This window comes from Musa acuminata, chromosome BXJ3-7 (assembly GCF_036884655.1).
Source record: "Musa acuminata AAA Group cultivar baxijiao chromosome BXJ3-7, Cavendish_Baxijiao_AAA, whole genome shotgun sequence".
In the NCBI taxonomy this organism is placed as follows: domain Eukaryota; kingdom Viridiplantae; phylum Streptophyta; class Magnoliopsida; order Zingiberales; family Musaceae; genus Musa; species Musa acuminata.
In genome coordinates, this window is record NC_088355.1 from 22,376,697 (window position 1) to 22,402,301 (window position 25,605).

The following is a 25,605-nucleotide window of genomic DNA, read 5'->3' on the forward strand; positions in this document are numbered from 1 at the left end:
TCATGCTATCAAGTTTTAGATATGCAAGTTTTATAGCATATAAGATAGCACTTTTGGTAATGTTCAAGATAGCAAGTTCTACATCATGCAAGCTAGCAAATTAGAGATGTTCAAGAAGGCAACTCTTGCTTCTTGAAAATTTTGCTCACTTTGCTAGATGCGCAAGTTAGCATTTTTGCCTCTTGAGATAGGCAAGATAGCACATTTGCTTCTTTTGAGATAGCAACTTTTTGCTTCTCTTTAGACCAACAAGCTAGCAATTTTTACAATATACAAGTTTCACAATATATAAGCTAGCAAAAATTTCGAAAGCAAATGCAAGATAGCTTTCTTGTGTAAGCTCATGATTCTTGCTTCCTATTGCAATGTGCAAATTGCAAGTTTTGCTTCTTGAGATATTCAAGATAGTGATGTTCAAGAAGACAATTTTTCTTCTTGAAATAAGCAAGTTAGCAATCTTTGCTACATAAGATAGGCAAGCTAGCAATCAAGTTTTTGCATCTTCTTGACTTGTACAAGCTAGCTATCTCCCCCTTTGTCATTGTAAAAAAAAGAAAGAGAGAATACAGTTTTGTAGTTCTCTTTTCCTTTTACAAAGATTTCAAAATCATGACAAATGATGAATAATCAAGTTATGAATGTCAAGACAATTTTTCATCATGAATATTTTATCATTGCATGCATCATTATCATAAATTGAAGTATTACATGCATGATATCATATCACCATTACATTAATGTTTCAATATAACAATTTCTTCTCAAAATGTGTAACTCGACACTCATAGCATTTTAAATCATGATTTACATTATATGCAATACATCACATCATAATTAGAAAGCACAAGTATTGCATGCATAATTGCACATCATAAATGTTTCATATCATGATGGTATCAATTTTGTCAAATTATATCCTACCATGCATGATCAAAACTTCTCCCCATTTTATCATTGAAAACAAGAAGAAAGTAGGGGGAAGAGCATAAAAGTGTTAAATATTTCAATCATTTCAAAGCATTTACATCATAGATCAAGTCATGATTCGTGATTCATCATAAAGCAAGTTAGTTTTCAATCATCACATAAGGCTTTTAAGGAATTTTTGAAACATAGAAGAATGATTAATTTAAGCATACAATGTTTCAATCCATGAATACCACAAGATATTATTTGTGACTTCAATTTTGCAAGATCAAGATTATGATTTAGATAAAACTTATTCAAATCAAATCATTAACTTGAAATTCATAATCAAGTCATTAAAATTAATTTCGAGATTCACAAAATATCATGAAATCATTAATCTCGATTAGATGGGAAAAGCATTTTTTTTTTTTTAAGAGATTCTTTTTCATCTAAGCATGCCTTAGTCTTTATATGCCAAATTAAGATAAGCATGAAAGTTCAAGACATAAGGCAAATAAATCTTGTATTATGAAATATATGATATCAAGGCTCATGATTCATTCGAAAAGATATAGTACAAAGAGCAACTTGAAACATTCTTATCAAGATCACATTTTAAAATATTCCAAGTTTCAAGATATCAATATGACACTTCATTGAATTGCATTTCATTTGAAGAAACCCTTTTTGATAAATGTAGGGAGCATAATGAATGATCTTGATTTATAAAGAGCTTCATGTTATAATTATCAAGATCATGATTATGATTATTCTCTTTAGCAAAGAATCACAAAAGCACTTTATTTTTGCATAAGAAATCTCATTGTATTATGATTTATAAATTCTTTTTCTGCACATGAATCATAGGAGATATGAATGTGAAACAAATCTTTGCAAGCAAACACACTATCATTCATATTTCAAGATGGAATTTATAAGCAGGAATCATTTCATCAAATCTATTTTAGAAAAATATTTTTTATAAGTGTATGAGAAAATCTGATTGTTAGGATATCAATTGTTAAGTGAATCCGAGAATGAAATTAACATTTTCATATATTCAGATATGATTTTTGCTATAGATCTTGAAATTAAATCAAGAAGATTAAACAAGCTCATGATCATGGATAACTTAAAATCTCATGCATAAAATTGTTAATAACCATTTAATATTACATCTTTATGCATTACTTTAAATCAAACGTGATTTCATTCAACAATGTTAATCAAACATGATAAACATTATTACTTCTTAACCATGATCAAAATCATTTTATTTGTTTATCATGCAATATTATCATTTTCGAAATTATCAGCATGATCATAATTTTTTGTATTTTTATTTTTAAACATGTAATTTTCAAGAAAATTAATTCTAAAAGAAAATATATCATGAAAGCATCAAGTAATTTTAAAATAAATCAAAGGCATTTTAATTACCTCAGTGTCGTAGGCTAGTAAGGCGTAGTTTGCCGCCTTGCTTTTGTTGACTTTCTCGTCTTCAGATGAGCTCGATTCATCCTAATTTTTGTTCTTCTTCTTGCGTTTAAAGCAAGTAGTTCCATTCTTTTTACTTTTTAATTTTCGTTTCATTTGTAGTTTAAGTTCACCATCACTTGAGCTTACGCTCGAGTGGTCTTCAAATGTTCTATGTCCCAAATCCTTCCTGTTCTTTGGAAGGTTGGTTTGTTCATCATTGTCCTCATCACTTGAGTCATCGCTCAAGTGGCATTCATTTGTCCAGAGTTCCAAATCCTTCCTGTTCTTTGGAAGGTGATTGTGTTCAACATGTTCATCATGTGCATTGTGCACCATTTCATATGTCATCAATGAACCAATTAGTTCTTCAAGTGGTAAGTTGTTTAGATTTTTAGCTTCTTGTATTGCAGTTACTTTTGAATCCCACTTTTTAGAAAGAGAACGCAAAATCTTGTTTACGAGTTCAAAATCCGAAAAACATTTTCCAAGAGCTCTTAAACTATTGACGACATCCGTGAAACGGGTGTACATGTCGCCTATAGTCTCGCTTGGTTGCATTTGAAAAAACTCAAAATCATGCAATAAAAAGTTAACTTTCGAGTGTTTGACTCTACTAGTTCCCTCGTGCGTGATTTCAAGAATTCGCCAAATGTCAAAAGCCGTTTCACACGTAGAAATCCGATTGAACTCATTTTTGTCCAATGCGCAAAATAAGGCATTCATAGCCTTTGCGTTTAAAGAAAAATTCTTCTTCTCCAAATCCGACCATTCGTTCATCGGTTTGGAGGGAAGTTGAAAACCGTTTTCAATGATACTCCATAAGTCTAAATTCGTAGAAATCAAGAAAACTCTCATTCGAGTTTTCCAATAAGTGTAGTCCAATCCGTTAAACAACGGTGGACGAAAGACCGAAAAGCCCTCTTGAAGAGCCATTTCTCTCAGGTGTAAATCCGAAATGAGAAATACCCCGCTCTGATACCAATTGTTAGGATCTAGAGCACTAAGAGGAGGGGGGTGAATTAGTGCAGCGGAAATCTTACAGCAATTTAAAAACCGAAAGGTGTGTTCGTTCAATAAAATCTATTATGATGCAAAAGCCGATTCACAGTTTGTATTTAAGCGCAGTTTGCGTCTAAGCGCAGATTGCGTCTAAGAGCAGTTTACGTCTAAACGCAGTTTGCGTCTAAACGCAGTTTTACGTCTAAACGCAGTTTTACGTCTAAACACAATTTTTCGTCTAAACGTAGTTTTGCGTCTGAACGCATTTTTACGTCTGAACGCAGTTTTGCGTCTGAACGCAGTTTTGCGTCTGAACGCAGTTTTGCGTCTAAACGTGGTTTTACGTCTAAACACAGTTTTGCGTCTAAACGCAGTTTTACGTCTAAACGCAGAAACTGAACTTTGAAAATTTTTTGTGAATGTGCAGAAAGCAGTTCGCAGTTATGAATGGAATCAAAGCGTAAGCGTAAACTACGATGTAAAGATCGTACGAAAACACCGATTTACGTCTCAATGCAGATTCGGAAAGATCTGAACTTAGAGAATCGTTCGTAAAAGCGCAGAGGGCAGTAGCTATGTAGGAGGTTTGCAGTAATGATAAAGTGCTAAAAAATAAACGCAAACTAGAGATTTAGAGTGGTTCGGTCAGTCTTGACCTACTCCACTTTTGGCTTCCTCCACTGATGAGGTTGCCGACGTCAACTAGAGGCCTTCCTTCAATAGGCGAAGGCCAACTGCCCTTTTACAGTTTCTCTCCTTTTGACAGGCTCAGGAGACAACCTTTACAGATCCTTTCTCTCCTCTCTTTACAACTCAAGACTTTGAAGAACAGAAAGAGGAGAACTTTTGGACTTTACACAATTTTGAGCTCTTAGAATCACAAAAAAGATCAGGAATTCGGAGTGGATCTGTATCCTTTCAGTGTTGAATGGGTGGGGTATTTATAGGCCCCAACCCAATTCAAATTTGGAGCTCAAAATGATCAAATCCCGGAATTCCGGGATCAGGCGGTTGCACCTCTTGACTGGAGAGGTGGCACCACCTAGCAGAGCTCGAAGACTGAGCTCAGGCGATTGCACCTTTCTGCCAGAGCTCGAAGACTGAGCTCGATGGTTGCACCGCCTGGCAGAGCTCGAAGACTGAGCTCGGTGGTTGCACCGCCTGGCAGAGCTCGAAGTCTAAGCTCAGTGGTTGCATCACCTGGCAGAGCTCGAAACTGAGCTCAGGCTAATGCACCTCTCTGCCAGAGCTCGAAGACTGAGCTCGATGGTTGCACCACCTGGCAGAGCTCGAAGTCTGAGCTCGGTGGTTGCTCCGCCTGGCAGAGCTCGAAACTTGAGCTCTGGAGGTGCTACCTCTTGACAGAGGAGGTTGCACCGCCCAGTCTCGCTTGGAGACTGAGCCCTGGGCGGTTGCACCGCCCAGTCTCGCTGGAAGACATAGCCTGGGCGGTGCTACCTCCAACCCTGGCGATGGCACCTCTTTCACTATTCCAGCTCACTTGGTTTGGCTCCAAACTTGGTCCAAACCAGTCCGAACTTGGGCCTAATTGGCCCCTACTTGGGTTATAGGATTAACACCTAATCCTAACCCTAATTAACATTCTAACTATGAATTTAAAGACATTTTCTAAGCTATTACAAATTCCGCAAATCAAGACTTCTTCTGGCGAGCTTCCGGCAAATTTCCGGCGGTCTTCCGATGAACTCTCGGAAACCATTCTACGGACTCCCGGCAAGCTCCTAGACTTCACGATTTGATCTTAGCGAGTTCTAACGAGCTTCGTCGGCAAGCTCCGATCTTTCTCGGCGAGCTCCGTGAACTTCCAACGAACCTTCCGGCGAGCTTCCGAAAAACCCTTCGGCAAGCTCCCAACTCATTCTCGGCTAGTTCCGGTAGCATTCCCGACGAACCTTCGGACTTCCGTCGAACTCTCGAACTCGCAATAAATCCTTCGCGCTTGACTCCGACACTTTGTTTCGCTTTATGTCTTCATCGTTATCATAGTTAATCCTGCACAATAAAACAAAACTTCGATCGAGACAATTAATCCTAAGCAATTTAACCAAGTTGTCCGGCATGTCATTGGTCCCTCGACGCTTCGTCCGATTCTTCGGCGCATCGTCCTCTCCTGCAGCCTATTGTGCAATCGGCCAGTTGACACTGCAACTCCGATATCCTTGGCACAATACCTGCTCTTCTTGTCCCGATGCCCGAGTCCACGGCCCGAAGCCTTCTGTCGATACGTCGACCGATCCACCGGCTCGACGTCCAATCTTCTGACATGTTCCTTCAGCACAACATGATTTTCCTACTTTAATTGTCTCATCCTGATCGAAGCATCCTGCGTCACTCAAAACGCAGATTAAATCATAAACATATATCAAGTAGTTTCATCATCAAAATACTAGATTCAACAGAGACAACCCTTACAGATCCTTTCTCTCCTCTCTTTACAACTCAAGACTTGAAGAACTGAAAAGAGGAGAACTTTTGGACTTTACACAAATTTGAGCTCTTAGAATCACTAAAAAGATCAAGAATTTGGTGTGGATCTATATCCCTTCAGTGCTGAATGGGTGGGGTATTTATAGGCCCCAACCCAATTCAAATTTGGAGCTCAAAACGATCAAATCCCGGAATTTCGGGATCAGGCGGTTGCACCTCTTGACTGGAGAGGTTGCACCGCCTGGCAGAGCTCGAAGACCGAGCTCAAGCGGTGCCACCTCTCTGTCAGGGAGGTTGCACCGCCCAGTCTTGCTCGAAGACTGAGCTCAGGCGGTGCCACCTCTCTGTCAGGGAGGTTGCAGCGCCCAGTCTAGCTCAAAGACTGAGCTCAGGCGGTGCCACCTCTCTGTCAGGGAGGTTGCACCGCCTAGTCTACCTCGAAGACTGAGCTGAGGCAATGCCACCTCCTGGCTAGGGAGGTTGCACCGCCTAGTCTCGCTGGGAGGCTTAGCCCAAGCGGTGCCACCTCCTGGCCTAGGCGGTTGCACCTCCTAGTGCAATCAGGGTCCGAATGGTTAGCTCCATTCGGCCCAATTTCAATCTTTTCAGGGGCCCAATTGCCCCAAGATTAAGCTAATGGGATCACCTCCCATTTTCCAACATAATCAATGTGCTAACTACGATTAAATGTAAGACAGTTTCTGCAGCTTTGCTCCGATGCATCAATCGCTTCTTCCGGCGAGTTTCCGGCAAACTTCCGTCGATCATCCGATGAACCCTCGGTGATTCTTCTGCGGACTTTCGGCAAACTCCTGGACTTTGCGACGATCCACTTGGCGAGTTCCGACGAGCTTCGCTTGGCAAGCTTCTGGACTTCTCGGATCTGTTCTCACAGAACCTCCGACGACCGTCCGAACTTCCGTCGAACTCTCGAACTCCCAACGTGATCATGAACTTGACTCCGGCGCAACTCCTGCTGCTTGTCTAACTTTTGTCCCAGTTAATCCTGCACACTTATCTCAACACATAGATTAGACAACAAATGACAATTGACTTCATCATCAAAATCCGAGATTCAACAAGTCCTATTAGGAGTTGGTTTGAAGTCGGAGTCTTAAGTAAGAGTCCTATTATGAGTTAGGGTTTAGAAACCCTATAAATAGTCATGTATTACACCTCTTTTCATAAGCAATAGATGAATCTTTTCTGCAGCCTTTGAGCAGCAACTTGGAGGGAGGAACCCCTATAGAGTTCCAAGGAGGCCGATCCCCTAAGAAGATCAACCCCAAGTTTAGAATCTACAAGGGTTCTACCACCTGGTATCAGAGTAGCATTCTTGGCATCTCGCTGCCCTTCCACAGCCATCCATCAACCCTCCACAACCACCTAAAGCAATTCCCATAATTGCTTAAGAGATCGTTGCCAAATTCCGCCGTCATCTCCACCACCACGGATCATCCTTTGATCTCCCCGTGAATTGCAACAGGTTCTGGTTTTCTACCTTACTGCTGCTACAATTTAGTTATCCTAATTTGAAAATCCCAAAAAAACTATTCCTATATTTCTGCATAAACTTTTCGTCATAAAGTTTTCATCTCTATGATGAAAGATACATTACAGAATTCCAACCGTATAGCACCGTCTGTTTTATCTTGCTACTATATTTTTTCTGTCCAAATCTATACAAATTTTTTATGACATCTTTGACACTTCCTAATAGCAGATTTTCCTTTAGTTTTGTCAAAAAATCTCAATATAAACCATTGATATTTTACATCTAATCTGCTATACTTGAAAATCTGCATTGTAAAATTTCAGCCACATAACACTGGTTTTTTTATCTTGATACTACGTTGTTTCTATCCAAATCTCTATGTAATTTTTATGATAGCTTTGACACTTCTTAATAGTGGATTTCCCTTTGGTTTCATAAAAAAAAACTCAATATAAACTATTGATCTTTTACGTCCAATCTGCTATACCTAAAAATGTGTGCTGCAGAAAATTTCAGCTACATATTGTTGCCCTAACCCATCTATTTACAATCTTTTTTTAATAAAATTTCTTATACACTTCATAGATCATCTTGGCTTCCAACTAAGATTAATCTATTAAGAAATTCATCTCTAAAAATGATTTTATGTTGCTGTAAATTTTCATCATAACCCGTTGAAATTTTTCGACGAGAATCCTGCAATCGCAACTTGCACCAATTTCCTTGCTGTTATACTGCCAAAATTTTCTTGATTAAATTAGATATCCTTTCTGTCATATACACTGTAATTTTGCTATCAATTCCCTCATCAATTCTCTCAAGTTTTTGGTGGAAATTATGTCGAGAAACCGTTGTTTCTTCGACGATAATTCTACTCTTACAAGACAGCACATACTTGCTGCAACTTTCACTAATTTCTATCAAACCTTTGCTACCATCTACCATAGATCCAAAACATTCATCCACAGCCCTAAAACTCTACCAAACCACACCCTCAAACTGAACCCAAAATAGCCACAAAACAATCCTAAACAATAGCCTACATCCATCAATCCACCAACCCTTTCGACCATCACCTCTCTCAACCAATACATGCCTTTAACCCGATAACAAAAGAGAGATCTTAACATCACAGATTTGGCGGCATATACTATGGCATCTGAGGAAGTAATCAATGCTAAATTTGAAGCCTTCAAGGTACGAATGGAGGATATGATTCGGACGCTCTTTACCGAACTCAGATTGGGTCGACCACTAAGCCCGAAGAAATCACATCAAGGAGAGAGCTTTCCCCAATCGCACCAAGCCCGAAGATATGACTTCCAAGAGAGGGGAAGCTCTATGACCAACCCCAACTATCCATGCATGAGAGTGGACTTCCCTAGATGGGAAGAAGGAGACCCAATTTGTTGGATCTCGCGTGCGGAGCGATATTTTTAGTACCACAAAACCGCGGATGCATCTATGGTGAAAATTGCAGCTATACACCTTGAAGGGGATGTCATACAGTGGTTTGATTGGTTTGAACACACTTATGGAGTCCTTTCATGGCGATAATTCAAAGAAGGACTGTTGATCCGCTTCAGACCAACGGATTACGAGAATATTGATGAACAACTAGCAAAGATCCGACAAACCTCCACCATTCAGGAGTACCAAACAAGGTTTGAAATGTTATCTAATCAAACTCATGATTGGTCACAAAAATAGCTATTGAGGACCTTCATTGAGGGCTTGAAGCCGGAGATACGAGGAGAAGTTAAAGCGCGACAACCATATACGCTTATAGCAGCCATCTCTTTCGCACGACATCAAGAGGAGCAATTGAACCATGAAGCTCGGAGGACTAGGGTCGCTCCTCAACCAGTAATATTGAAGCCCTCAGCCCCCCCTACTATCGACCAAGTCGTTGTTGAATCTCTTATTTTGATGATGAAACTACTTGATATATGTTTATAATTTAATCTATGTTTTGAGTGACGTAGGATACCTCGATCAGGATGAGACAATTAAAGCAGGAAAATCATGTTGTGCCTGAGGAACATGTCAGAAGATTGGACGTCGGGCCGGTGGATCGATCGACGTATCGATAGAAGGCTTTGGGCCGTGGACTTGGGCATCGGGGCAAGAAGAGCGGGTATTGTACTAAGGATATCGGAGTTGCGGAGTTAACTGGCCGATTGGGCAATAGGTCGCAGGAGAGGATGATGCCCCGAAGAATCGGACGAAGCGTCGAGGGACCAATGAAATGCAGGACAACTTGGTTAATTGCTTAGGATTAATTGTCTTGATCAAAGTTTTGTTTTAAGTGTGCAGGATTAACTACGATGAATATAAGACATGCAGCATGAGTTGCGCTGGAGTCAAGACAATGATCACGTTGGGAGTTCGAGAGTTCGACGGAAGTTCGGACAATCGTCGGAGGTTTTGGGGGAACAAATCCGAGAAGTCCATAAGCTTGCCAAAGAAGCTCGTCGGAACTCGCCAAGTGGATCGTCGCAAGTCCAGGAGTTTGCCGGAAGTCCGCAGGAGCATCACCAAGGGTTCATCGGATGATCGACGGAAGTTCGCCGGAAGCTTGCCGGAAGAAGCGATTGATGCACCGAAATAAGTTGCAGTAAATGTCTTAGGAAATATCGTAATTAGCACAATGATTAAATTGGAAATGGGAGGTGATCCCATTAACTTAATCTTGGGGCAATTGGGCCCCTGAAAAACCCAATTTGGGTCGAATGGATCAACCCATTCGGACCTTGATTTCTGCCAAGCGGTTGAACCGCCCAAGGCAGGAGGTTGCATCGCCTGGGCTCAGTCTCCGAGCGAGACTGGGAGGTGCAACCGCCCCTGCCTGGCGGTGGCACCGCTTGGGCTCAGTCTCCGGGCGAGACTAGGCGGTGCAACCTCCCCTGACAGGAGGTGGCACCGCTTGAGCTCGGTCTTCGAGCTCTGGCAGGAGGTGCAACCACCTCAGTCAGGCGGTGGCACTGCCTGAGCTCGGTCTTTGAGCTCTGGCAGGAGGTGCAACCGCCCCTGACAAAGGTGGCACCGCCCAGAGGCTCAGTCTTCGAGCTCTACCAGGCGGTGCAACCGCCTCAATCAGGAGGTGCTACCGCTTGATCCTGGAATTTCGGGAATTGACAGTTTTGAGCTCCAAATTTGAACTAGGTTGGGGCCTATAAATACCCCGCCCATTTAGCACTGGAAGGGCATGAACTTACATCGAAATCGTGATCTTGTTATGTGATTTTTAGAGCTCAAAATTGTTGTAAAGGCCAAAAGTTCTTCTCCCTCTTTTCTTCCATGTTATGAGCTTTAAAGAGAGGAGAGAAAATTCTGTAAGGGTTGTCTCCTAAGCCCGTCAAAAGGAGTGAAACTGTAAAAGGGTGGTTGGCCTTCGCCTATTGAAGGAATGCCTCTAGTTGACGTCGGTGACCTTGTCGGTGGAGGAAGCCAAAAGTAGAGTAGGTCAAGATTGACCGAACCACTCTAAATCTCGGTTTGCATTTACTTTGAGCATATTATCTTTACTACAAACCTCCTCAAAAGCTTACTGCTTTCTGCGTATATACGATCGGGTTTCAAGCTTTGCACTTTCCAAATTGGCGTTTAGACGTATATCAGTTTTAGCGTACGATCATCATATTTCAGTTTGCGTTTACGCTTTGATTTCTATCATAACTGCAAACTACCTTTATATCCTTGCTTAAACTGCAGTTCGCTTAATCAAGTGATTTACGAATCAGCATTTAGATGTAAATCAGTTTTTTCATATGAATATCATATTTCAGTTTGCGCCTACTATTTGATTTTGATCATAACTACAAACTGCATTTATATCTTTGCTGCATCTCGCTTAAACAAAAGTTAAAGTGATTTACGAATAAGCTTTCTTACCGAATTCACTTTTAACGAACGAACGCAGTTTTTATCCTAGAAGGTTTTCAGCTACACTAATTCACCCCCCCCCCCCCCCCCCTCTTAGTGCTCTTGATCCTAACAATTGGTGTCAGAGCCCAGTATTTCTTATTTCGGATTTACACCCGAGAGAAATAGCTCTTCATGGCTTTCAAGAGGGCTTATCGGTTGTTCGTCCACCGTTGTTTAACGGATTGGACTACACTTATTGGAAAACTCGAATGAGAGTTTTCTTGATTTCTATGAATTTGGATTTATGGAATATTGTTGAAAACGATTTTCAACTTCCCTCTAAACCGATGAACGAATGGTCGGTTTTAGAGAAGAAGTATTTTTCTTTAAACGCAAAGGCTATGAATGCCTTGTTTTGTGCACTTGACAAAAATGAATTTAATCGATTTCGATGTGTGATTCGACTTTTGATATTTGGAGAACTGTTGAGGTCACTCATGAAGGCACTAGCCAAGTGAAAGAGTCCAAAATCAACATTCTCGTGCATTCTTACGAACTTTTTCGAATGAAGCCGAGCGAAACCATTGTTGAAATGTACACCCATTTCACGAATGTCGTCAATGGTTTAAAAACTCTTGGCAAATGTGTCTCAAATTTTAAACTTGTTAGTAAAGTTTTACGATCACTTTCTAAAGCTTGGGAATCAAAAGTAACGGCAATACAGGAAACAAAAGATTTAAATATTTTTCCCCTTGAAGAACTTATCGGTTCATTAATGACATATGAAATGGTGCACAATGCACATGATGAACATGATGAACAAAATCACCTTCCAAAGAACAAGAAGGATTTGGGCCATAGAACATTTGAAGACCACTCGAGCATAAGCTCAAGTGATGGTGAACAAGAACTACTCACTAAGAAATTTAAAAAATTAATGAAACGAGAATTAAAGAACAAAAAGAATGGAACTACTTGCCTTGAATGCAAGAAGAAGAATATAAAGTGGGATGAGTCAAGCTCCTCCTACGAAGACGAGGTGAAAATCAAGAAAGGCGAGGTGGCAAATTACGCCTTAACGACATTCAATGATGAGGTAATCAAAACCCCCTTAATTTATTTCGAAACTACATGATACTCTTCCTAATGCATTTTTTTTTTTTTAGTATAGAATTAATTTTCTTGAAAATTACAAGTTTAAAAAAAAATATGATGAAAATGCAAAATTTATTATCATGCTAGTAGTTTTGAAAATTATCATGAAAAATACATATTTTATGATAAACAAACAAAATGATTTTTATTGAAAATATGAAATCATGCTTGATGATATAATGATGTTTTGATACTGTGATTTTATTCTATGCATGAGATTTTAAAAATCGTGTTTATTGGTTTTATAATTATGGATGATGAATCTTACGATTTTCGATTTTCACGGTAATGAAAGTGCCTTATTGATCTTTGTCGTAATAAAACTTGCACTTTCGATTTTAAAACATGCTACATGTTTGGCATAGATGAAATAAAATCATATGAATTAAAACAACTAAAAAGAGAAAAGTATTTTTCTTGAAAATTTATTTTTCTCTACCTTATTGACTTTTTCACTAAGCGATCAATAAAATTATCTATGCCATTTTTGAATCTCTTGAAAGTAATGTTGAGATTTTGATAATTTGAATTTAATTGGTTTTATTGAAACCATGATCTTAATTTCTCATGATTTATAACTTGAAATCATTTATGAATCAAGATCTCCTACTTTGTGTTCTTATTAAAATTTATCGAAATGAATCGTGATTTCTTGGAATTATAACTTGAGAATTCTTTTTATAAATCAAAATAACTTACTATGATTCTTTCTTTTTGCTATTTGAGTTATCTAAAAAGAATCATAATATGTCTCTTAATATTCATAATTTGTCTACATGATTTGTAAATCTCATTACCAATTCTTCTTGATATTCCTTATGTGATGATATGAATACACGAAATATTCATTAATTTATTTTGATGTATACAAATGAAAAGTTATGATCATGCATGGTAGGATATAATTTGACAAAATTGATACCATCATGATATGAAACATTTATGATTTTCAATGATGCATGCAATACTTGAGCTTTTTAATTATGATGTGGTGCATTGCATATGATGTAAATCATGATTTAAAATGCTATGAGTTGTTACTAAAATGATGAATGTTTGGTATAATGATCAAAATATTGATAAATAGTTAAAAATTTAAGTATCATGTATGATATGCTCATAATATTGATTGATTTATTTAGTATCATGCATGAATGAAATATAAGGTTTTTGAAATTGTGCATGTTCGAATTTGAAAATATAATGATGCACAAATAAGATTGAAACCTACCTTTGTCATGATTTGGAAATTAATGTAAAGGGTCTTCCCTTCTTTTTGCAAATGACATAGGGGGAGAAAGAGTTGCTAATGTGCATATCTCAAAGAGAAAATTGCTAGCTTGCGTGTCTTAAAATGTTGAAACTTTTTTGCTAGCTTGTATATTGTAAACTTGCTATCGTACTACCATGATGATGAGCATGTCTTATCTTCGTGATTGTATTTTAAAAACTATGGTAAAAATATGTCCAAATGATTGAACTTGTTAAAATTAATTTTTGAACTTTCTTGATTGAATGATCAAATCACTCGACTGCCATGATGATTTTACACAATTACATGCCCTAATAACAGGTTAGAAATTATGTGCTTTGGATACAAAAATTTTCATGATAATAAGCATGTTTTGTCCTCATGATTGTATTTGAAAATCAATAGCATAGCCTTGTCCGAATGCATGAAAGTGTTAATTTCATTTTTGGATTCTCTTAACTATTGGTATCCTAACAATTGGATTTTCGAATTATCCTCTTCCAGACTTAATAAGCATATGTCATATCAAGTTTAATTCATATCATTGATTTTTGACATATGGAATCAACTAGCAAATACATCTCTCATACACTTATCATGTGAACAATATTTTGTTTTGAGAAATGGATTTGATGAAATGATTCCTGCTTATAAATTCCTTCTTGAAAAAGGAAGTCATTTTTACGTACAAGGATTTGATTTACATACATATCTTGATACTTGTAAAAATGAAGTGTGCTTTAATATCTTATCGATTTTCACTTCATTCGAGTAAGCTTAGAAATAGCTTTCCTCCATGCAAAAAGAAAATAACAATTAAAATGGAAGAAGTTTTCAAAGCTATCTCTATGTCATGTTTTCCTTGAGATGTTTGAATATTTGGTATCTTATCACTCTTTGTTGAAAAATGACATGAACCTGCTAATGGCATCGCACTTATATTTAAATTTTGCTTATATCGTTCTCCTTTTTGTTGACGACAAAAAGAGAGAAATATATGAATTGATGCTATGATTGCCATATTTGCTCGATGCCATGGTTGCATTATAATAATATATCAAGAACTAGCATCGCAACTTTACTTATTGATATCTTGCCATGTGATGAAATGCTACAATTGATAAACACTTGAAATGTTTGCATTATGATATCAAAAGCTTACATCACAATTTTACATGTTGATATTTGATAATAGCAAAGTTGCATGATGATAAAACTTGATATTATGTTTTTCATGTAATGAGTTAAACCAATATCACAAACGCTTGATTGTGGTACTTCTACTTTTTGTTGATGACAAAGGGGGAAAAGTATGATGTTATGCATAAGTTTATGCATAAGTTCATGATGACGTGTTGTAAGTATTCATGATGAATATTGCAATAACTTGAATTCAGTTTGAATTCAAGGTTCTATCAATATGGCATATTGATAGGGAGAATTTGTTTAAACTCCGGGAGTTAAGTTTAACTCTGTCATCAAGTGGTTGTCATCATAAAAAAGGGGGAGATTATTGAATCTCGTATTTTGATGATGAAACTACTTGATATATGTTTATGATTTAATCTGCATTTTGAGTGACGTAGAATGCCTCGATCAGGATGAGATAATTAAAGCAGGAAAATCATGTTGTGCCGGAGGAACATGTCAGAAGATTGGACGTCGGGCCGGTGGATCAGTTGACGTATCGACAGAAGGCTTCAGGCCGTGGACTCGGGCGTCGGGCCAAGAAGAGTGGGTATTGTGCCAAGGATATCGGAGTTGTGGAATCAACTGGCCGATTGGGCAATAGGCCGTAGGAGAGGATGATGCGGCGAAGAATCGGACGAAGCGTCGAGGGACCAATGATATGCCGGACAACTTGGTTAATTGCTTAGGATTAATTGTCTTGATCAAAGTTTTGTTTTAAGTGTGCAGGATTAACTATGATGAATGTAAGACATGCCGCAGGAGTTGCGCCGGAGTCAAGACAATGATCACGTTGGGAGTTCGAGAGTTCGACGGAAGTTCGGACAGTCGTCGGAGGTTCTGGGGGAACAAATCCGAGAAGTCCATAAGCTTGCCAAAGAAGCTAGTCGGAACTCGCCAAGTGGATCGTCGCAAGTCCAGGAGTTTACCGGAAGTCCGTAGGAGCATCACCGAGGGATCATCGGATGATCGACGGAAGTTCGCCGGAAGCTCGCCGGAAGAAGCGATTGACGCATGTTAGGACTCTAGCTAGGAGAGTCCTAATTGAGAGGGACATTCTATTAGGACTCTAGCTAGAAGAGTCCTAATTGAGAGGGACACTCTGTTAGGACTCTAACTAGAATAGTCCTAATTGAGAGAGACATTCTATTAGGAGAGTTTTTCTTAGAGAAGAATTAGGAGTTGTAAGGGAATAGAAGTCTTGAGTATGAGTCATATTAGGAGTTGGTTAGAAGTAAGAGTCTTAAGTAAGAGTCCTATTAGGAGTTAGGGTTTAGAAGCCCTATAAATAGCCATGTATTCCTTCTCTTTTGTTAAGCAATAGATCAATCTTTTCTGCAGCCTTTGAGCAGCAACTTGGAGGGAGGAACCCCTATAGAGTTCCAAGGAGGCCGATCCCCTAAAGAGCTCAACCCCAAGGTTAGAATCTGTAAGGGTTCTAACACCTGGTATCAGAGCAGTGTTCTTGGCATCTCGCTGCCCTTCCATTGCCATCCATCAACCCTCCACAGCCGCCCAAAGCAATTCCCACAATTGCTTAAAAGATCGTTGCCAAATTCCACCGTCATCTCCACCACCGCAGATCATCCTTTGATCTCCCTGTGAATTGCAATAGGTTCTGGTTTCCTACCTTACTGCTGCTGCAATTTAGTTATCCATATTTGAAAATCCAAAAAAAAAAAAAAAAAAATTTCGTTCCTATATTGCTGCAAATTTCATCGTAAGTTGCTGAAATTTTTCAACGAGAATTCTGCTATCGCAACTTACACCAATTTTCTTGCTGTTACTGCCGAAATTTTCTTGATTAAATTGGACATCCTTGCTATCATATAAACTGAGATATTGTTGTCAATTCCCTCCTCAAATCTCTCAAATTTTTTGAGGAGATTTCGTCGAGAAACCGCTGTTTCTTCGACGTTAATTCTGCTCTTACAAGACAACACAATTCTGCAGCAAACTTTCACTGATTTCTATCAAACCCATACATGCCTTTAACCCGTCAACAAAAGAGAGATCTTAACATCACAGATTTGGAGTCATATACTATGGCATCTGAGGACGCAATCAATGCTAAATTTGAAGCCTTTGAGGCATGAATGGAGGATAAGATTCGGACTCTCCTTACCGAATTCAGTTTGGGCCGACCACCAAGCCCGAAGAAATCACATCAAGGAGAGAGCTCTAATCAATCAAATCATGCCCAAAGAGATGACTTCCATGAGAGGGGAGGTTCTATGACTGACCCCAACTATTCGCGCATGAGAGTGGACTTCCCTAGATGGGACGAAGGAGACCCAATTGGTTGGATCTCGCGCGCGGAGCGATATTTTCGGTACCATAAAACTGCGGATGCATCCATGGTGGAAATTGCAGCTATACATCTGGAAGGGGATGCCATACAATGGTTTGACTAGTTTGAACACACTTATGGAGCCCTTTCATGGCGATAATTCAAAAAAGGACTACTGATCCGCTTCGGACCAACTTATTATGAGAACATTGACAGACAACTAGCAAAGATCCGACAAACCTCCACCATTCAGGAGTACCAAACCAGGTTTGAAAGGTTATCTAATCAAACTCGTGATTGGTCTAAAAAACAGTTATTGAGGACTTTTATTGAGGGCTTAAAGCCGGAGATCCGGGGAGAAGTTAAGGCACGACAACCATACACGCTTATGGCAGCCATCTCTTTCGCACGACTTCAAGAGGAGCGATTGAACCATGAAGCCCGGAGGACAAGGATCACTCCACGACCTACAATACTAAAGCCCTCAGCCCTCCCTACTATCAATTGAGTCCCTGCACCGAAAAGGATAACAAGAGAAGAACTTCGAGAGCGATCTGCGAAAGGGTTATGTTGGTATTGCGACGAGCCGTGGAGCCGCGAGCATCGCTGTAAAAAATGTAGACTTCTTATGATTGAACCAGTAGAAGAAGAGGTCATTGAACATCTAGAAGAGAGCCTTGAACATGAAGAAGAAGATATGGAAGAAGAGCCACAGCCGACCGACATTACGGTACATGCACTAGCCGGCTACTCAAATCCGCAAACGATGAAAGTTGGAGGCCTTCTCAAACAACAGCCGATCACTGTTCTCATCGACACGGGTAGCACTAATAACTTCCTGAATAGTAAGGTTGCTGCTCGGATGGCACTGCATATTGAAGGTTGCAGCAAGTTCGATGTAAAGGTTGCCGACGGCAGAATCCTAAAGTGCGACCAAAGATGCCCGCAGGTGAAACTATTACTGCAAGACCAAGAAATTATCACCGATTTCTTCCTCCTACCAATTGATGACTATGAGGCAATGCTTGGTATCAAATGGCTGACTACACTAGGTGATGTCTCTTGGAACTTTTCTAAATTAATTATGAAATTCTACTGTAAGGGCAAACAGATCATCCTACGCGGGAAGCGCGGAAGCAACGTTACCACTGTTTCGACACAACGAATGGAGAAAGTTTTACACAAGGTAAATGGTGCCTTTTTGATGCACCTCCAGCAGCAACCAGAGGGGAAGAAAATAGAATTAGAAGATCAAAATCTTGCCCAATTGCTCACTGAATTTGCTGACATATTTGCTGAACCGCACGGTCTTCCTCCTTCTCGGCAACATGACCATCGAATTCCAATCCTTCCGGGCAAGCCACCAGCGAACACTCGACCATACCGATATCCTCACCTCCAGAAAGATGAAATTGAAAAGATCGTAAAGGAGATGCTTGAAACAGGGGTGATTCGACCAAGTTGCAGCCCCTATTCCTCACCGGTGCTACTTGTACGCAAGAAGGACGGAACTTGGCGGATGTGCATTGACTACCGAGCTTTAAATGACATCACCGTCAAGGACAAATACCCAATACTAGTGGTGGATGAACTTCTTGATGAATTGAAAGGAGCTCGAGTCTTCACGAAGTTGGACCTCCGATCCGGTTACCACCAAATTCGGGTATGTGACGATGACATTCCAAAAACTGCATTTCGCACACATGATGGCCATTATGAATTCTTGGTAATGCCTTTTGGACTCACTAATGCTCCTTCAACGTTTCAAAGTCTCATGAATGATATATTTCGGAGCTTTCTTCGTAAATTTATGCTGGTATTTTTCGATGATATTCTCGTTTACAGCCCTTCTCTTGAGACTCACTTTCAGCATTTACGGATTGTTTTGACGATCCTTCGGGAGAATACTCTTTTTGTTAAGCAACCAAAGTGCAGCTTTCTCCAGCAAAAAGTAGAGTACCTTGGGCATATAATATCAGAAGAAGGAGTGGCGGTAGACCCAACAAAAATTTAGGCAATGCAAGGCTGGCCGAAACCTACAAACGTGAAATTACTACGGGGGTTCCTTGGACTAACGGGCTACTACCGAAAATTTGTTAAGGACTATGGGAAGATCAGTGCACCACTCACTTCTTTACTGAAAAAAGATGCTTTCCAATGGTCAGACAAAGCCTCTGCTGCCTTCGACAAACTTAAAGCAGCCATGACAACGACGCCGGTGCTTGCGCTACCAGATTTCAATCGACCCTTCATCATTGAGGCCGACGCATCTAGAGTCGGAATTGGAGCCGTTCTCATGCAAAATGGTCGACCACTCGCATACACTAGCAAGGCATTATCTCCCTCCCATCGAAACATGTCAGTATATGATAAGGAGATGCTTGCCATTGTACACGCAGTAACGAGGTGGAGACCCTACCTGATCGGCCGGCGATTTCAAATTAAAACTGACCATAAAAGCCTCAAGTACTTTTTGGAGCAAAAGATATCATCCCCTGAGCAGCAAAAATGGGTAACCAAACTTCTTGGATTTGATTATGAAATTATTTACAAAAAGGGGAAAGAAAACGTTGTTGTAGATGCACTCTCACGACTACTTGAACAAGCTAAGGTTTTAGCCATCTCCCTTCCTACCACCAGTCTCCTCGAGGACATTAGTGAAGAATGGAAAAAGGATCTAGAGATCAACAAGATCATAAAAAAATTGGAGGAGGATCCAAGTGCAATAGCCCGCTACACTTGGGATTCGAGGGATTTACGCTACAAAGGTCGCATTGTGCTTATACCTGACTCCCCTTGCATCGCAATCATCTTGCATGAAATGCACTCTATACCTTCAACAGGGTACTCTGGATTCCTAAGAACCTACAAAAGAGTGAAGCAAAATTTTTATTGGAGAGGGATGAAAAAAATTATTACTGAATATGTGGCACAATGTGATATATGTCAACAGAACAAGGGTGAAACTGTGGCAAATCCAGGGAAGCTACAACCACTACCCATACCAGACTCAGTGTGGACTGATATCTCCATGGACTTTATTGAAGGGCTGCCATCTTCCAAAGGTAAAAGCACGATTCTCGTGGTGGTTGATCGACTTACGAAATATGCTCATTTTTGTGCTGTGAGAAATCCCTACACTACTGCTAGTATTGCCCAGATTTTCATAGAAAATATTGTTAAACTGCATGGGATGCCAAGGTCCATCGTAAGTGATCGTGACAGGATCTTCACTAGTAAATTTTGGACTGAGTTATTTCAGTTACAAGGCACCAAAATCAAGATGAGCATAGCATATAATCCATAAACTGACGGCCAAACAGAGGTGGTAAATAGGTGCTTAGAGACGTACCTCCGGTGTTTCGCTAGCGACCGACCAAAAGAGTGGGCGAAATGGCTTCCCTGGGCCGAATGGTGGTATAATACTACATATCATTCATCTACAAAATGTGCCCCTTATAAAGCATTGTATGGTTGACCGACACCTGTGATTCCAAAGTATGTAATTGGCTCAGCCAAGGTAGATCAGGTTGACCAAGAATTGATTGATAGGGATAAACTCTTACAATTGTTAAAAGATAATCTCTCTACCGCTTAAGCTAGAATGAAGCAGCAAGCTGACACACGACGAAGTGAAAGAGAATTTTCAGTGGGAGATTGGGTTTATCTTCGCCTACAACCATACAAACAACTCTCTATCAACACTCGAGCCTCCATGAAGCTATCCCCACGTTTTTATGGGCCCTATCAGATCACAGAGCGTATTGGAGCCGTGGCATACAGACTTAAATTACCTGAGGATGCCAAAATTCACCCTATCTTCCACGTATCATGCCTAAAGCCCAAGTTGGGAGAACACGAGTCACCCTAGATCCAACTGCCCAACACAACTGAGGATGGAGTTATTCAAGCCCAACCATAGGCCATCCTCGATCGCAGGATCGTGATGCGTCGCCGACATCCCTCTACTGAAGTACTAGTGCACTGGAATAATCTACCACTTGAAGACGCCACATGGGAACCATATGAGGAGCTGAAGACCCGGTTCCCTGAGTTCATGGAATCTCAGCCTTGAGGACAAGGCTGATTTGAAGAGGGCGGGTCTGTTAGGACTCTAGCTAAGAGAGTTCTAATTGAGAGGGACATTCAGTTAGGACTCTAGCTAGGAGAGTCCTAATTGAGAGGGACACTCTGTTAGGACTCTAACTAGAAGAGTCTTAAATGAGAGAGACATTATGTTAGGAGGTTTTTTCTTAGAGAAGAATTAGGAGTTGTAAGGGAATAGAAGTCTTGAGTATGAGTCATATTAGGAGTTGGTTAGAAGTAAGAGTCTTAAGTAAGAGTCCTATTAGGAGTTAGGGTTTAGAAGCCCTATAAATAGCCATGTATTCCTTCTCTTTTGTTAAGCAATAGATCAATCTTTTCTGCAGCCTTTGAGTAGCAACTTGGAGGGAGGAACCCCTATAGAGTTCCAAGGAGGCCGATCCCCTAAAGAGATCAACCCCAAGTTTAGAATCTGCAAGGGTTCTAACAACGCACCGGAGCAAGTTGCAGTAAATGTCTTAGGAAATATCATAGTTAGCACAATGATTAAGTTAGAAATGGGAGGTGATCCCATTAACTTAATCTTGGGGCAATTGGGCCCTTGAAAAACCCAATTTGGGCCGAATGGATCAACTCATTCGAACCCTGATTTCTGCCAGGCCGTTGAACTGCCATTTTAGGATCGAGAGCACTAAGAGGGGGAGCATAATTAGTGTAGTGGAAAACTTTCTGCGATTAAAACCGAAAGCTGCGTTCGTTTGATAAAAATGATTTAGATGTAAAAGCTGATTCTAAGATTACTTTAACATAAGATTAAGCGAGATGACGTTAAAGTAAATCTACGAAGGTAGTTTACAGTTTATGATGAAAATCAGAATGCAAGCGCAAACTGAAATACGACGTTCATACGATAAAACCGGTTTACGTCTAAATGCCAATTTTGAAGATACTGAACTTTGAGATATATTTTATAAATGCGCAGAAGGCAGTTTGCAGTTATGATTGAAATCAAAACGTAAACGTAAACTGAAATGTAATGATAGTATGAAAAAGTCGATTTACGTCTAAACGTATATTCGGAAAGCTCTGAACTTAGAAACTCGTTCGTAAAAGCACAGAAGGCAGTAGCTATTTAGGAGGTTTGCAGTAAAGATAAAATGCTCAAAGTAAATGCAAACTGAGATTTAGAGTGGTTCGGTCAATCTTGACCTACTCCACTTTTGGCTTCCTCCACCGACGTCAACTAGAGGCCTTCCTTCAATAAGCGAAGGCCAACCACCCTTTTACAATTTCACTCCTTTTGACGGGCTTAGGAGACAACCCTTACACAAATTTCTCTCCTCTCTTTACAAATCAAGACTTTGTAGAACAGAGGTAGGAGAACTTTTGGCCTTTACAACAATTTTGAGCTCTAAGATTCACAGAAAGAGATCAAGATTTCGAGTGTAAGTTACTTCCTTTCAGTGCTGAATGGGTGGGGTATTTATTGGCCCCAACCCAGTTCAAATTTGGAGCTCAAAACTATCAATTCCCAGAATTTCGGGATCAGGCTGTTGCACCTCCTGACTAGGGCGGTTGCACCGCCTGGCAGAGCTCGAAGACTGAGCCTCTGGGCAGTGCCACCTCTATCAGGGGCGGTTGCACCTCTCTACCAGAGCTCGAAGACCGAGCTCAGGCAGTTGCACCTCCTGACTAGGGCGGTTGCACCGCCTGCCAGAGCTCGAAGATCGAGCTCAGGCGGTGCTACCTCCTATCAGGGGAGGTTGCACCGCCCAGTCTCGCTCGGAGACTAAGCCCAGGCGGTGCTACCTCCTGGCTAGGGTGGTTGCACCGCCTAGTCTCCCTGGGAGACTTAGCCCAGGCGGTGCTACCTCCTGGCTTGGGCGGTTGCACCTCCCACAGCAATAAGGGTCCGAATGGGTAGATCCATTCGGCCCAATTTGGGTTTTTCAGGGGCCCAATTGCCCCAATATTAAGTTAATGGAATCAACTCCCATTTCCAACTTAATCAATGTGCTAACTATGATTATTCCTTAAACATTTACTATAGCTTGCTCCGGTGCGTCAATCGCTTCTTCCGGCGAGCTTCCAGCGAACTTCCGTCGATCATCCGATGAACCCTCGGTGATGCTCCTACAGACTTCCGGCAAACTCCTGGACTTGCGACGATACACTTGGCGAGTTCTGACGAGCTTCTTTGGCAAGCTTATGGACTTCTCGGATTTGTTCCCGCAGAACCTCCGACGACTGTCCAAACTTCCGTCGAGCTCTCGAACTCCCAACGTGATCATTGTCATGACTCCGACGCAACTCCTACTGCATGTCTAACTTTCATCGTAGTTAATCCTGCACACATATCTCAACACATAGATTAGATAACAAATGACAATTGACTTCATCATCAAAATCCGAGATTCAACAATCTCCCCCTTTTTTATGATGACAATCAATTGATAATGGAGTTAACCTTAACTCCCCCTATCTATATGCCATACTTGAGATAGGTCATTCTTGAATTCAAAACTTTAAGAATTCAAGAGACATAAGTTAAAATCATTTGAACTTATCAATATTCCCATCATGATTCCTATCATGATGTATCTCTATGAAGATGATGTCAAGGCTTGACATTCATTTTCAAATTTTACAAGTTTGAATGATGGTAATAGTAACAATTCATCATATTGTAAGATATAAGCATGTAAAACTGTGAAGTATGATTTTGATATCATTACATGATGTACACATTTCAAGTACACATTTCAAATATTTTAGCAAGTATTGCATTTCATCACACGGTAAGATATCAACTCGTAAAATTACGATGCAAGTTTTTGTTTGATATCTTAACACGATACAAGGCATAATGCAAATCATAGCATTTATTCATATATCTCTTGGTGATGCAAGCATGGCATAATTATAGCATCAGTGTTTATAGCATCAATTCATATATTTCTCCCCCTTTATCATCAACAAAAAACATGGTAGTTGTGATATCAGGAGAACAATTACAAGTAAATTTTGAGTATAAGTGCGATGATTGTTTCATGCCTTTAATTGATTCATGTTATTTCCAATAGTAAATGATAGGAAATTAAGCATATAAAGGAAAGCATGATTCGTAGATTGCTTTGAATACTTCTTCCTTTGTTATAATCTTTTTGCATGAAGGAGGAAAGCCATTTGTGATACCAGCGATTTGTGAGTTTACTTTGAGTCAAGATATGTGTGTGAAATAGCTTTTTGCAAGTAAAAATACTATCATCCATGGAATTCATAAGCAGGAATCATTTCATCAAATCCATTTCAGAAAAATATTTTTCATAAGAGTGTACGAGAAAATCCAATTTTTCGCATTCCAATTGTTCAGCGAATCCGAAAATGAAATGAATTCGGACAAGATTATGCTACATATTTTCAAATACAATCAAAACACATAATTTCCAACATGTTATTTAGGCATGTAATGACAGTCAAGTGATTTGATTATTCAATAAAGTCCGAAAAATAATTTTAACTAGTTTATGTATTCGGACACATCAACATTCCTAATTCTCTTCTTATGAAATCAAATTGTTCTTCTCTTAGAGGTTTTGTAAAAATATCGGCTAGTTTAGTATCATGGCAATGTCATGACTTATCAACTACATTGGTGTATCACTTTCTCAAATTATATTTATCATGGAAATCAAGGCACAAGGTTTTCAAAACATTTAGTTTCAATGTAAAATCCGAGATAAACAATGAGAGATGTTTGTAACTCTGCATATGCTCACAAGAAAAATATAACAGGTAACCATATCCCATATCAAGGATCAAGGCAAAGCTCATCATGGTGAGTAATATAAGGAGTTTCCAGCAACAACAGATGATTATGTTCATACAAGCTCATTCATGAGGTGGAAAATTAAAGTGCCTAAACAAGGAGTCAAATTGACGTTGAATTTGCTACAGTTCAGATAGGATCTGATCTTGTTGTTGTTCAAGCCGTTTTTGTCTTTATTCGAATCGGTCCATCCGAATCCCAATATCTTCGACTGATGATGTATGAGTTTGCTCAAATGGATGTGTTTCCTCAAAGGGATAGATCGGAGGAGATTGGGACTGGTGTTTTCGGTTCTGGTTTAGGTTGAGGGGGATCAGTTCTTCTTGGCATTCTAACCCAGTTACCGTTTCTATAAAAACATCTTAATCGGTGAAGTAGATTTTTATTTATTATGCTAAATCTGTCTACTTTTATTACTTCTTCTTCCAGTGGTATTAGAATATCGTAGGCTTTCATTATTCTAGTGATTATACCACCATATGGGAGCATCATGTCTTTCTTAGATAGTTCTAATATGTTTTGTTGGATAAGATAACCAAGACAGATGCTATGTCCTTTCATGATCAAATACATAGTTCCTAATTCTAATTGGCTTACTTCATCATGATGGTATTATTTAGGGAGAATGATGCTAGTTAGGATATGATGAA